We start from the raw sequence: 14,351 nt of genomic DNA on the forward strand, positions 1-14,351 counted from the left end.
CATCTATATGTCTGTGTATATATGTATGTGCGTATATATATGTGTATGTGTGTGTGTATATATATATATATATATATATATATATATATATATATATATATATATATATACATCTATATGTATACACCACACCAGCTGGTTAGTATTTATGTGGTTTATAGTTCTTTATCTTCCTGTTGAACCTTTCTGCTATGTTTTAGATGTCTCTCAAAAACTGTAACTAGATTTTTTTTCTTTTTATCTGATTATCTTTTACTTGGAGAGTTTACTCCTTCTGCATTTGTGGACCTTATTAATATATTAGGGTTTATTTATACCATCTTATTGTGCTTTTTGTCCTGCCTTTTATGTTTCCTCACTGCCTTTATGTTTTTTGTTTTGTTTTGCCTTCTTTCAGATTGATTAAGTTTGTTTTGTTTTTCCATTTCCTCTACTAGTTTAGGAGGTAAAAACTCAATTTTTATTTTATAGTGCGTAGTTAACTTAAAATCTAAAGTTAATATATTTACTCTTTCTAAATATAAGAGGCTTTTGAACAGTCTGATTTTCTCCCCTCAACTTACTAATTAATGTCTAGAATTTTAGTTTTATCTCAGTTTAACTGCAGAAATAGTTACACAGTTAGTATTTGTTTAGACTTACTTACAGGTTTACCACTTTTATTATCCTTGAAAGTTAGCTGGGTATACAATTCTAGATTGACAGTTATTTTTTCTCATTGTTTAATGATATTATTCAGTTGTCTTCTTACTGTCATTGTTGCTTCTGAAATGCTAGTTGTTGGCATGATCAGCTCTCATTTGTATCTAATCTGTCTTTTCTCTCATTATATTTAAGGTCTTTATCTTTGGTATTACACAGTCAAATGTCATTATACTACAGTGTGTCCAGCTATGGATTTCTTTTCATTATCCTATTTAGATTCATTGACCTTCTTGAATCTGAGAATTAGTGCCTTTCATAAACTCTAAAAAATTCTCAACTTTTATCTTTTTGAATATAGTACTTCCCCCATTCTCTCTATTTTTTACTTTAGGAAATCAAATTATACTATGTTTTACTGTCTCATTGTTTTCCATCTCTTTATTTTTGATTCATATTTTCTATCTCTTTGTCTCTATGTGTTGAATTCTGGATAATTCTTTAAATCTGTTGTTCATGTTCATTTCACTAATTCTGTCTTCTCATTGTCTCTAACCTATTTAACCTATCAAATTTTTAATTACAGTTATAATTTTTTCATTTCCAGAAGTATTGTTTGTTTTTTTCTCAAACTTTGCTGGTCATTTGGGGTAGTTGCATTATTCACTCTTTTTCTTTTCTTTAAACATATTAAATATACTTTTTCGTGTGTGGATCTGACTCTAAGTTTATTTGTTGTTTTGTCTCAAACAAGTTTATAGTGACTTGTTTTCTAATGTGATCATTGATTTTGATTGTGGGTTAATATTCCTCTGAACTTTATTTTGGAGTAATTTTTGTTTAAAGTATGTTGCTACATATATTTCTATTTCTAGAACCACCAGTTTGTTTCTTGTGGCACTTCAAAGTCAGTTTTCACCTAGAGTTTCCTGCCTCTCCCTCCCATTTTTAGCTCATGCACGCTCACATACACTTAGAGGTGATGTGAATTTCATCCTTAAACATACGAGTGTTGGGCTGTGATAAGGTATTCCTAGAGGAGATTTTTGTCTCCCTTCACAGCTCTAGTTCAAGTAAAGAGGAGGATAAACTTTAGATGTTTTCCTAATTTACTCACTGAGAGTGGTGCCCTGGTTCATCAATTCTACTGCTCATCCAGCTCAGTCTCTGTTAAGAACCGAATTGTGTCCCTCAAAATTCACATGTTGAAACCCTAACTCCCAATGTGACTGCATTTGGAGATAGGGCCTTAAGGAGGTAGTTGAAATCATAAGGGTGGGGCCCTAATCTATTAACACTGGTGTCCTTATAAGAAGAGGAAGAGACAACAGAGGACTCTCTCTCTCCACACAGTCTCAGAGAAAAGGTCACAGCAAAAAGGTGGCCATCTGTAAACCGGGAAGAGAGACCCCATCAGAAATGGAATTTTCTAGCACCTCGATCTTGAACATCTTCCCTCCAGAACTGTTAAAAGGTAAATTTTGTTCGTTTGTTTCTGCTATGCCATCCATGGTATTTTACTGTGGCAGCCAGAGCAGACTAATACAGACCCAGATCATGATTCTTTCCCCAATGTAGACATGGCTCCTTAAAACTGGAGTCCTTCTGGCTGCAGGGAAGGAGAGATGCCTTTATTATAGGACAATTACAAGTTCTAGAGCTAAATTACCCTATGGAATTTCAGTTTTCCATATCTGTTTTTGTTTTTATTAATTTGTCAGAAACTCAGGCATGGATCAAAACTATAGTTTGTGTGTGTGTGTGTGTGTGTGTGTGTGTGTGTGTGTATGTATACTACTTTGTTCTGTAGCTAGTGAGAATTCTCTGTATAGAAATGGCTTGTTAGACAAGTATATGCTGATTTTATTATATGAAAATTTCTCCCCCCAAAACATGACTGTATTCTAATATAAAAGATAACTTTTTTTTCGAATATTGTACCAAATATTTTCCATTTGATTGTTTCTTATTACTATCTATGAGCTAATTCGATTATTTCTATTACTTGTATGGATTCTTTTTACTATTGGTGAGCTAATGAAAGTGATTAAGAGTATGGTAGTCTGTTCTAAACCTACATAACTGTTATCTGAATACTTTGTTTTGGATTCTTTTTTTTTTTTTAAGGACATTATTGTATGTTACAATGTCCCAGGTCCCTCTTATGGATGTGTAGATAGAAGTACTAGATCTGTGGTATTAGACCTAAAGTAACATGAAAATCTGGAGGAGTCACAGATGCTTCCCAGATACATTGTGAATTCTCCTCTGCTCCTGTAACACATAGGCTTTCTATCTGAATACTTCTATTTACTTTCTAAACTGTTTCCTAATATACATGTGTTTCAATATATTGGGTTCTGATTGCATTGCAAATTAAAAAATAGAGAGTTTTATTGCTTTGGAATTTAGAGGCTCTTCTCTGCCATTTGGAGCTCTAAATCTGTATCTCAGGATAAAAAAATACTAGAAAAATATTTTAAACATTAATTCAGTCAAAATATTTGAAACTCCCATTATACAAAATATATTTCCTACTAGATTTTTCTTAATTCTTCAGAAAGGTTTTATAATTATTTTATTAATTTTCAACTCCAATAAAATGTGAATATTAATGTTTTATTGTCTTAGTGCAACTCAAAGTCATACAATGAAAGAAAAATCAAAATCAGTTATATTACTTAAACCTTGCTCTTCCTTTTCTTCTCATTTTTTAAATTTTAGCTTCTGAAAACAGTGCTTTCTTGTGATTTGTCTTGCAATATTAGCAAAGAAATATTTTCTCTGACTTCTTATATTTATGTTCCCTAAACAAGAAAAGAAACATAGATTTTTCAAATATAATGCACTCCACAGAGCAATAAATTAATAAAAACGCTAACATTTGATACTCACAAAATCAATTTAAGGTTAATAAACACAATACTTCTATTTGTATAAAACAGCTTACAGCTTGCAGTTTTATAGTGTACTTTTAAGTGCTTTATATGTAATCTTTATCCTAAAACCAAGATAAAAATTAAATTAAGATTAAATTTCATATCATTTACTCTATCAGATATATTGCTGCTGGCCCAACATTAGGTGAGCAAAACACTATAGTCCCTATATTTTTATCATTTTACTCTTTAATGGTAAAAATATAGGGACTATAGTGTTTTGCTCACCTAATGTTGGGCCAGCAACAATATATCTGATAGAGTAAATGATATGAAAATCCATAGTACAGATGTAGCCACAAATTTTTCTTTATAATTATATAGTTTTTTAAATAAAGAATGCTCCATGTACTCCAAACATTAATGTCAATATGTGAAATTTCAGTTTTCTTAAATATTCTGAATTATTAAAGGTATTTGCTACTGTTTCAGATTTACAGGATGGTCAAGCTGTGCCACAGGATAAAATATAACATGAGTGTCATTCAGGGAGAGACCAGTGTATGGTTCTAGTCACTGAGAACAGCATGTACCAGGTTCAAGTGCTCTAGTGTTTACTTAAAGAGGAGAGCGAATACTGAAGATCCAGCCCCTTGCAATGTATCCAGCCCTCATGGCCAGTAGATCCACTTCACAGCCAACCTTGGCAATACTATACTTTTCAAAAGTTGAATTGGATGCAGAATATGTGGTTTCCATTAATCTTTGGGATAACTGTTCCCCCACTTCACCCCACCACCCGCCCCTTAAACTTAAAAAAGAAAATAAAGTTTGATTGAGACCAAGTGGGTAGAGAAGAGTTAGCCTCTGTAGAAATATTATCATTTATGAGTGAAAAATTGCCTATAAGAGAAGTCAGTCTCATCTATAAATAGAGACAGTTTTACTTATGTATAGAAAACCCTATATACTTCAAAAGACTGTTAGAATTAATAAACACAGTAAAGTTGCAGGATACAAAATCAACATGTAGAAATCTGTTGTGTTTCAGTATAGTAACAACAAGCTATCAAAAAGAAATTAAGAAAAGAATCCCATTTAAAATCACATTAAAAAGAATAAAATCGGAATAAATTTAACCAAAGAGGTGAAAGGGTTCGTACGCTGAAGGCTACGACACTGATGAAAGAAATTGAACAAGAAACAAATAAGTGGAAAGTATTCCATGCTCATGGGTTGGAAGAATTCATATTGTTAAAATGTCCACACTACCCAAAACAATCTACAAATTCAGTGCAATCCCTATCAGAATTCTGATGGCATTTACAGAAGTAGAACAAACAGTCCTAAAATTTGTACAGAACCCAAAAGATCCCAAATAGCCTAATAAATCTTGAGGAAAAAAAGCTGGAGGCATCACACTTCTTGACTTCAAACAATATTACAAAGCTATAGTAACCAAAACATTATGATATTAGCATAAAAACAGACATACCAACCAATAGAACAGAGCCCAGAAATAAACTCATGCATATATGGCAATTTATGACAAAGGAATCAAGACTGTACAATGTGGAAAGGACAGTTTCTTCAATAAATGGTGCCAGGAAAAGTAGCCACATACAAGAGATAGAAACTGGGCCCCTATCTTACACCTTACACAAAACCAATTCAAAATTGATTAAAGACTTGAATGTAAGATTTGAAACCATAAAACTAGAAGAAAAGATAGAGAGTAAGCTCCTTAACATTGGTCTTGACAATAGTTTTTGTTGTTGCAAAGGCAACAAAAGCAAAAATAGTAGGACAACAACAAACTAAAAAGCTGCTGAACAGCAAAGGAAACCAACAAAATTGAAAAGGCAACATACAGAATGGGGGACATATTTGCAAGTCATATATCTGAGGAAGTTTTAATATCCAAAAATATAAAGTACTCGAAAAACTCAACAGCGAAAAAGCAGTCCAATTGCAAGATGGGCAGAGGAACTGAATAGACTTTTCTCCAAAGAAGACATATGAAATGGCCATCAAGTGCTCAACATTACTAATCATCAGGGAAATGGCCAATCAAAACCACAGCGAGATATCATTGTGTACCTGTTAGAAAGACTGTCATCAAAAAGACAAAAGATAACTAGTGTTGGCAAGAATGTGGAGTAAAGGGAACCCTTGTGCACTGTCGTGGGAATGTAAATTTGTGCAGCCACTATGGAAAACAGTATGGAGAGTTCTCAAAAAATTAAAAATAGAACTATATGATCCAGCAATTTCATTTCTGGGTATGTATCCAAAGGAAAGAAAATCACTATCTGGAAGAGTTACATATCCAATGTTCATTGCAACATTATTTATAATACCAAGACATGGAAACAACCTAAGTGTCTATGGATGGATGAATGGATAAAGAAAATGTGGTATGTAGTAATAAACTTAAGAAAGGATGCGAAAGACCTGTACACTGAAAATCACAAGACATTGTTGAAAGAAATTAAGACACCAAGAATTAGAAAGATATTCCATGTTCATGGATTCAATCAACATAGTTAAAATGGCCATATTACCTAAAGCAATATAAAGATTTAAAGCAATCTCATCAAAATCTCAATGGCATTTTTCAAAGAAATGAGACCAAAAAAAAAAATCATCATTAGCTATGAGGGAAATGCAAATCAAAACCACAATGAGATACCACCTTACCCCTGTTAGAATGACCATTATCAATAAGACAAGTAACAAGTGTTGGAGAGGATGTGGAGAAAAAAAGAACCCTCATACACTTTTGGTGGGAAGGTAAATTTGTACAGCCACTGTGGAAAACAGTATGGAGTTTGCTCAGACAATTAAGGATAGAGCTAGTTTATGACCCAGCAATCCCTCGTCTGGGTATCCACCTGCTATATTTGAAAACATTTATTCCTAAAAATATATGTACCTTTATGTTCATTACCGCATTATACATAGTAGCCCAGACATGAAAACAACCTAAGTGTCCTTCGATGGATGATTGGATAAATAAGATGTGGTACATATGTACAATAGAATATTGTTCAGCCATAAGAAAGGATGAAATACTGGCATTTATGACAAAATGGGTGGATCTTGGGAGTGTTATGTTAAGCAAAGTAAGTCAAGTGGAAAAAGACAAAAACCATATGATTTTACTCATACATGGGATATAAAACAAAGCCAACAAATGAACAAACAAAACAAACTGGTAGACGCAAATAACAGAAGAATGGTTACCCGAGGAGAAGGGGAGTGGAGGGAAGATTAAGAGGATAAAGATAGTCAAATATATGGTAGCAGAGGGATACTAGACTTTGGATGGTGAACACACAATGCAGTATACAGATGATGTATTATAGAATTGTACATTTGAAATTTATGTCACCCTATAAATTTAATTAAAAAATAAAATGTGTATATGCAATGGAATATTAGCCATAAAAAAAAGGAAATCCTGCCATTTGTGATGACTTGGATGGACATTAAAGGCATTATGGGCATTATACTAAGTGAAATTCAGAGAAAGACAAATACTGCACAATCTCACTTATATGTGGAATCTCAAAAACAACCAGTCAGACTCATAGAAACAGCAAATAGATTGGTGCCAGATATAAGATTAATAAGGTCTGGGGATATAATGTCCACCATGATGATCATAGTAAACAATACTTTGTTATATAATTGAAAGTTGCTAAGACAGTGGATTTTAAAAGTTCTCATTGCAAGAAAAAAATAACTATATGAGGTGATAGATGTTAACTTATTGTAGTGATCATTTCACAATATATACATATATCAAATCATATTGTACACCTTAAACTAATACAATGTTTATGTCAATTATATGTCAGTAATAACTGCAAGAAAAAAGTCAATGTATAAGATTAGCTAGATTATGTTTAAAAGTTTTCCTATTACGTCATAGATCTAATTCTTTGACTTCTATAAAATTGCCCATATTGCTAAAATTATACTTTTTCAAAGAAATAATTCTGCAGATGTTTTTAAGATTTAATATAATGTATTTCCTTATAGAATTTGTTGAGAATTTGAAAAGAAAGCCACAAGAAAAATCATTTTTAAAGTACTCTGAAATGCTTAAGCAGCTTTTTTGGAAATTTTATCTTTTTAAAGATAATAGTTCATAAAATTATAATGAGATCAGTATCACCAAAAAAAATTATATGGCCAATTCTGTATTAAATAAATTTGTTTTACAACTTAATTATCAAGTCTTAAATCATCCAAAAACTTTATTAAAATAGAAAGTATTAATATGTAATTTTATTAAGAAAAATTTTAACACTAAAGAATCTGTCCTTGGAACCTAAAATTTATAGCTAAAAACCAGCAGGTGTCACTGTGATAAAAGATTTTTTTCCCCCTCTAAGCCGTTCTGTGTAGATGGGTGCATACCACCTATATAGAAAGTTATATAAGAGATAAAAAACTTAAGTTATATCCCTGAATAAAAATACCAAAATGTAGAAAAGCCTGTATAATACCTAGAGGATTGATAGTACGTTTGAGAATTTTATTTTTTCCTGACTTCATGTCTCAAATGTACAGGTTCTTTTATTATATAATTGATGTGAGAGTTTTATTGACAATAAAAAGCCTCTCGATAATGTTTTAGACTTTATACTGAAGTAGAGAATAGTGCACAATTCATTGAGTTACAACTTGTAACCAAATTAAATCAAGAAACAGCATTTCCAGTAAAGTTTTCAAAGGGATTTTGAAAAACTTTGGTCCTTTCCTCCAAATTAAGGTAGAGTTATAATTTCTAAATTAATTTTTAGAGACAAAAATATGGTAATTGGTGGAAAATAATAATAGGAATTAAAGAGCTAGTTGTCAGGATATTTTTTTCCACCTAGTATGGAAACCAAAGTAGACCTTAGTAAGCGTTCATCCATTGGAACCTTGTGCTGTTTCTGGATCCTATTCTGAGAGGAACAGTCAATAATAGCACTCCATCTTAAAGAAATTTATAATAGAGTCATGCACATGTAATAATAAAATAGAAAAACCAAGATCATAATATTACATATTAAAAACTATGATATACAAAGCAACCAGTTTATGATTAAAATAAGTGAATTCCAAGTAGGAACTATCTTTGCGAATTATAATCAGAGAATTATTCATAATAAAGATAAAACTTGAACTCACTAGGGTTTAGAGACTGATAAGGATAGCAAAATACCCGATTTAGTTTAGTTCAATAAGCATTTATGGAACACCTGTGTTTCACTCACTTTGTATTCCTGGACAGATCCTAAGGACAAAAAAAAGGTAAATAAAGCTTGATTTCTGCCCTTGTTTATCAAAAACCCAGATGGAAATACTGGCAAATTCAAACAATAATTAATAAATTTCTTTGATGTTGAAAACAGTGGTAGATAAGACTGGAAATTGGAAAGTGCGCTGCTTTGAGAGTCAAAAGACCTAGATTTTAGTCATGCTTCTGTCACTAAATTTATACGGGAACTTAAACATATCACTTAGACAATTTTTATACCATTTCCAACTTTAATAATTTCTGCTTATTCTATAGGTAATGAGACTATTAGAGTGAGTGGTGTGATGAGGAAAGTTACTCTATAGACTCAGATATATGAGGAAATTACTACCCTGCACATGGATTTTTGAGAATGTAGCTGAAAATAGCAATTTCTAGTCTAGACAGGGCAGGCTAGAGATGAAGCTCTTGGTTTAGAATTTAAGATAGTGGGAATTTTTAACATCCATATGTAGATATGTCTATGTACTGATATATTACTTATGACAATTACTATCACAACTTCAGATTTAGGTACTCGGCCCTGTTACCTTTTCATATATGTTCATAATTGTTAACCCAAGTGACTGAATCTTTGCTTTTGAGAATACTTATCACTATAAATTAGGAAAATCAAAAAGATATTAAGATATCAAGGATATCTTTGTCTTTTACATAAATATTTTGCTTTTATATAATTAGTGAGAAAATATTATGGGATTTTATTAAGCAGCTACCTCTATTTAAAGAGTTCCCATTTCCTTTCCTGGAAGACTGAATTGTTCATGAACAAAGAATGTGTTTTATACTATTTTATATCTCATGCCTAGAACATGTGCATGTATTTATAAAAGAAAGTTCTCTCTATATTATAGGGCTAGTCATGAGTTTGACTGAGGAAAATTTGAATTATCATAGTGTTTACATGACATTCGTGTTTTGCAGTGATTGAATTTGAAGGCAAATATTTAATGAATGTTTCATTATTTTTAGTCTATACCATCAGGTTTCTAGTCTATCTATCATCACCTAATTTATAATATTTGCTATTTCAAAGCTTTTGAGGTAAACTGTACATGGTGTAAATAGATACTTGAAATCTTATCTTTTTGAAAAAAATTACACCCAATTAACAAATATATATATTTTGCTAAAAATTTAGGTCATCTGTTTAGAACTTATAATCAACCTCCAGATGGAAACAGTGACATACATAGTGATTAGCCTCTTAGCTAGCCCACGAAGACAATCATGTCTCAAAACATTATAGTACCAGTAGACGCAGTAGTATATAATGCTTTGAACTAGTAACCGGCCACTATATTTAATGATTTTTTTTTTTGAGATGTGTATCCAGAGTTTCAATTTATAGGACCTGGAATGTACCCTCTGCTGTTCCCCTGAAAGTCATGTTGCCAAGTATGAATAAGGGAAACAGAATCCCTTAGTTCCTGAAGAAAGGATTCCATGGTTTAGGCCAAATCCTTCTTTATCCTCAGTCCAGCCTTCCACCAGTCTACTTCTCTTTTTGTTGTTACACTTACTGTCTCAAAAGAGAAAGTTCTCTATCTCACTTCCAAATGAAGTCTCACCGTTTCTCTCTTATCTGGTGCTGAAGAGATTTTGAAGATTTTAATATGACTTGTTGAGAATAAGAAGTAGATGAGAGAAGAGAACACTACCAAACACACGGACGCATTTTTAAATGTACTTAGGTGACAATGGTAGTTCTTTAAAGCAGCGGTCCCCAACCTTTTTGGCACCAGGGACCGGTGGTCCTATGAGAATCTAATGCCTGATGATCTGAGGTGGAGCTGAGGTGGTGATGCTAGTGCTGGGGAGTGGCTGCAAATACAGATAAAGCTTCACTTGCTGGCCCACCACTCACCTGCTGTGCAGCCTGGTTCCTAACAAGCCAGGACTGGTACCAGTCTGTGGCCCAGGAGTTGGGGATCCCGGCTTTAAACCCATCGCTGGATAAAGGTATTGCAATTTGCAGATTCAGTGAGCTTCCATAACATTTTTTGTCCTTGGTTCTCTAAGTATGAGATGTTCTGTGAGGTGACTGAGTTGGCCATGAGGTTGCTGCCTACAGGCTTACACTGGGACTGGAGAAATGATAATGAGGGTGTAAAGCAGCCCCCACCGGTTTATGTTCATTTCTTTTTACCCCTTATCCAGGCTTGTCCTGACATCAGAGACCTGGGTTACCATGAAGTGAGTTAGGGCATTGTTGGAGATTCCAGGTTCTGATGGTGTCTGCAATCATAAGAGTGTAACAAAACACCTTTCTCTCTTAAGAATCTAATATATATATGTACTTCTCTTGTACTGGTCTTGGGTTTACTGTCTTATAATCTCATGTAGATCTTTTATTAAGGACACAGAGTAGACCATACTCGAGTCCTGGAATCTGTGGACATTGTTAATATTAATCACCTGAGAAAGTGGTGATTCTTAGAGAGGATCTGATGAGTGTGAGAATCTTCTCTCTTCTTCTTTTCCCTCCCCTTTCTTAGCTGGACTTTCAGAATTCTAGGCACACTTGATAGTACTCCCAGGGGATGGGAGTTAAGATAGCCTCTGCCACAGGGAGGTAGTCATGCAGTCATCTTTGTAAGAGTGCCTGAGTCGAAGATAGTGAGTTATGCTTTATAAACCAGATTATCTAGTTATATTTTGTGGCTTTTTCTATTATGTAACCCCTAAATCCTCAGTGAAACCTGTTTAAGTGTTCCAACATGATCTCAGTTATGTGGAGGGAATTAAGGAAGGAGCTATCCCTCAACATTAAATACATGGTGGTGGTAGCGGCGACAGATCTCCAAGGAGAGGGCGAGTGTTGTACCTATGAGGTCTGGTTACCATTCTCCAGGTAGTTTCATCTCCATCGCCCACCTAGCAACATATATATATGATCTTAGTAAAGAAAAGTACAAGTTCCCTTTTTAAGTGTTAGGGAAAGGAAAACTCAAGTCTATAGAAACTGAAAAGTAAGAGGCAATACTCTTTTCACCTGGATTTCTTCACAGCTGATTTTTTTAAAGTGTACTATTAAAGAACTGAGGTATTTCTAAATAGCTTAATTCTATATATACCACCCTTAAACTTTGAATGACAAAGCTGGGCATAGGTATTCCATAGAAATGTTTTCCTTTTTATGGAAGAATCATGTAGCAACATGGCATATTCTTCAAGAGAAAAATAAAACCTCTCTACAACAACTATAGGAAACTAATATTAAATAATAATAGGGATTCTAACTAGCAAATTTTCAGTACATCTCAGAGGTGATATGACCATTGTATAACTGAATCAGAAGTATCTGAGAACCATGAGAGAGAGCATAGCTAATGGGAGCAGAGCATCCCCTTGGAGTTCAAATTTCTCCTCTTTAACTTATTAACTACGTGACCATGGACCAGTTACTTAACCTCTCTGTGCCTCAGTTTCCTCATCTGTAAAACAGTAGTAGTAAAAGTACCAAAACTTACCATACAAGTTTGTTTTGAGGATTAAATGAGTTAACTTACGCAGTGTATTAAAAATAGCCTGTTATATAAGTACTATATTTAATGTTTGCTTTTATGACATTGTTATCATCATCGTCATTAACAACTATTATAGGTGTACATTTGGGAATTTATTCTTTGTAAGACATCCACAAAAAGGTTGATAGGTCATGGTCATAAGTACTTTAAACTTCTTAAAATGAAGTCCATAGCAGTTCCCCTTGGAGCACTTAGCTGGATTAGACTGCTTTCTATGATCTTAAAATACATATTAAAGCCAAAGAAATACTAGTTTTGTAAATCCTTAGATGGCACACCCATACAGCTGGTACCACAAATGATGTCACATTTTGGGAAGATCAGCTAATATATTCCATGGAATCAAAGGTACTTCTCAGGATAAAATGTGTTTTACTTCTAGTTCCCAGGCTGGACTTTGATTCAGACCCAAATTAGAGAAAAATCTAGCCTTTGAAATAGGTCTCTGCTAAACCCATTTTGATAATTTACTGAAGTTATTACCACATTCAGTAATTTGGGTAAAATTTCTCATTTCTCAAAACAAGTTTTGCTTACACCCTTTCAAAAGAATGTTATTGGTATGTGGGTAGGTTGTCTGGAGCCAGCCTCTTATCTAGAGACCAGATTCAAAAAGTCTGAGTTCAGCGAAGTGACTTAGACTGCATGCTTTTGTTTTGTTTTGTTTAATAAGCATTTATGGGTCTTGCTAAAACACAGTGCTACCCCATCTAGGAACAATGCCGCACGTATCATTTCCTGAAATAATGGAGTTGGAAGGCAATTATCTACTCACAAAACAGGCTGAAACAACAGTTCCTGATATTCTTCTAAAATACTTTAACTTCCCAAGGAATCCGGAAAAAATAATTCCATGAGACAGTGTTGTGAATGAAAGTATGACATTTTAGTTTCCTTCACTGGAATCCAGTACCAGCAGTAACAAATTACTACCTACTCGGCGTTACTGAGAGGGGCTCTTGCCAGAGAGTTGTTTGTCTTTACTTTGGGAACACCGTACTGCTTTAGAGTCTCTTGTGACATGTTGGCCTTGAGTTCCTTTTCACGTTTGGGAACCATCCCAGAGATTACCTGCAGCTTCTGGAACTATGCTTATATATGACATTGTTTTCCTTTTACGCCTGAAAAGAATTTGGGACTTCTGGTTCAGACATTCCAGATAAGAAATGTACACTTTCTAGAAGGAATGAATATCTATTTCATCAAAACATGTTTTCAAGTAGGTGAGAGAGCTTTTTGAACCCATGACTCCTGTATCATCAATGTAGGTTGTAGGCATTCGTAATAAGAGCTGTCTTCCCCACGATCCATAACAATCTGGACATTGCCAAGGTAGCATAATGATGTTCATGGCAAAAAATAGAAATTAGGAGGACTTCTAACATTTACACATTACCTTCTGGAATTCTCATCTGAAAGAAAACTGGCACAATATATTATTTCATCAAGACACACACACAAGTTTTCTTCTTCATGTGCCATGAGAAAATTGGGAATAGTCATCTGGACATTAAGCCAATTATAAAGCCGTTTGGAAACTTCCAGCAGATTGCCTGTCTCAAATTTCATCTGAATATTTGACTTTATGTTTACATATCCTCTCTACTAAATAGGGGGTATAATATATTGTGTGTAAGTGTCACAGGGAGTGACATTTAGCAGAATGAAGAGAAACTTGAGATAGTGTAACATTATTTAGGGAGGTTGTGTAAGCTGTCTCCAGAAGTTTTTCACGAAAGGTAGACTATTTTCAGTCTGGCTCTTTTGGGTATTCATAAATCTTCTCCCTGTCTATAATGTTAGGTATTGATTTAGGGTCTTGTTATCCTGATCCATCAGTCAAATTGTTTGACATTTTTCTCTAATGAAATATATAACTTTTAGAAGTGTAGTTGAAATTTGCATTTAAAATTATTCATTTCTGATTGTATCAGAAATTGACTATTCTTTGGAAATAGTGGAAATAGCTATATCGAGGTTTTC

General features: G+C 33.6%; 1 protein-coding gene across 1 annotated transcript in view; it reads left to right on the forward strand.

Moving 5' to 3' along the window:
• BLOC1S5 (biogenesis of lysosomal organelles complex 1 subunit 5) overlaps positions 1-14,351 on the forward strand; it is an 89,609-nt gene that overhangs the window by 44,167 nt on the left and 31,091 nt on the right. The window lies entirely within an intron of this gene.

This window comes from Pteropus medius, unplaced genomic scaffold (genome assembly GCF_902729225.1).
Source record: "Pteropus medius unplaced genomic scaffold, Ma_sr-lr_union100, whole genome shotgun sequence".
Lineage (NCBI taxonomy): Eukaryota > Metazoa > Chordata > Mammalia > Chiroptera > Pteropodidae > Pteropus > Pteropus medius.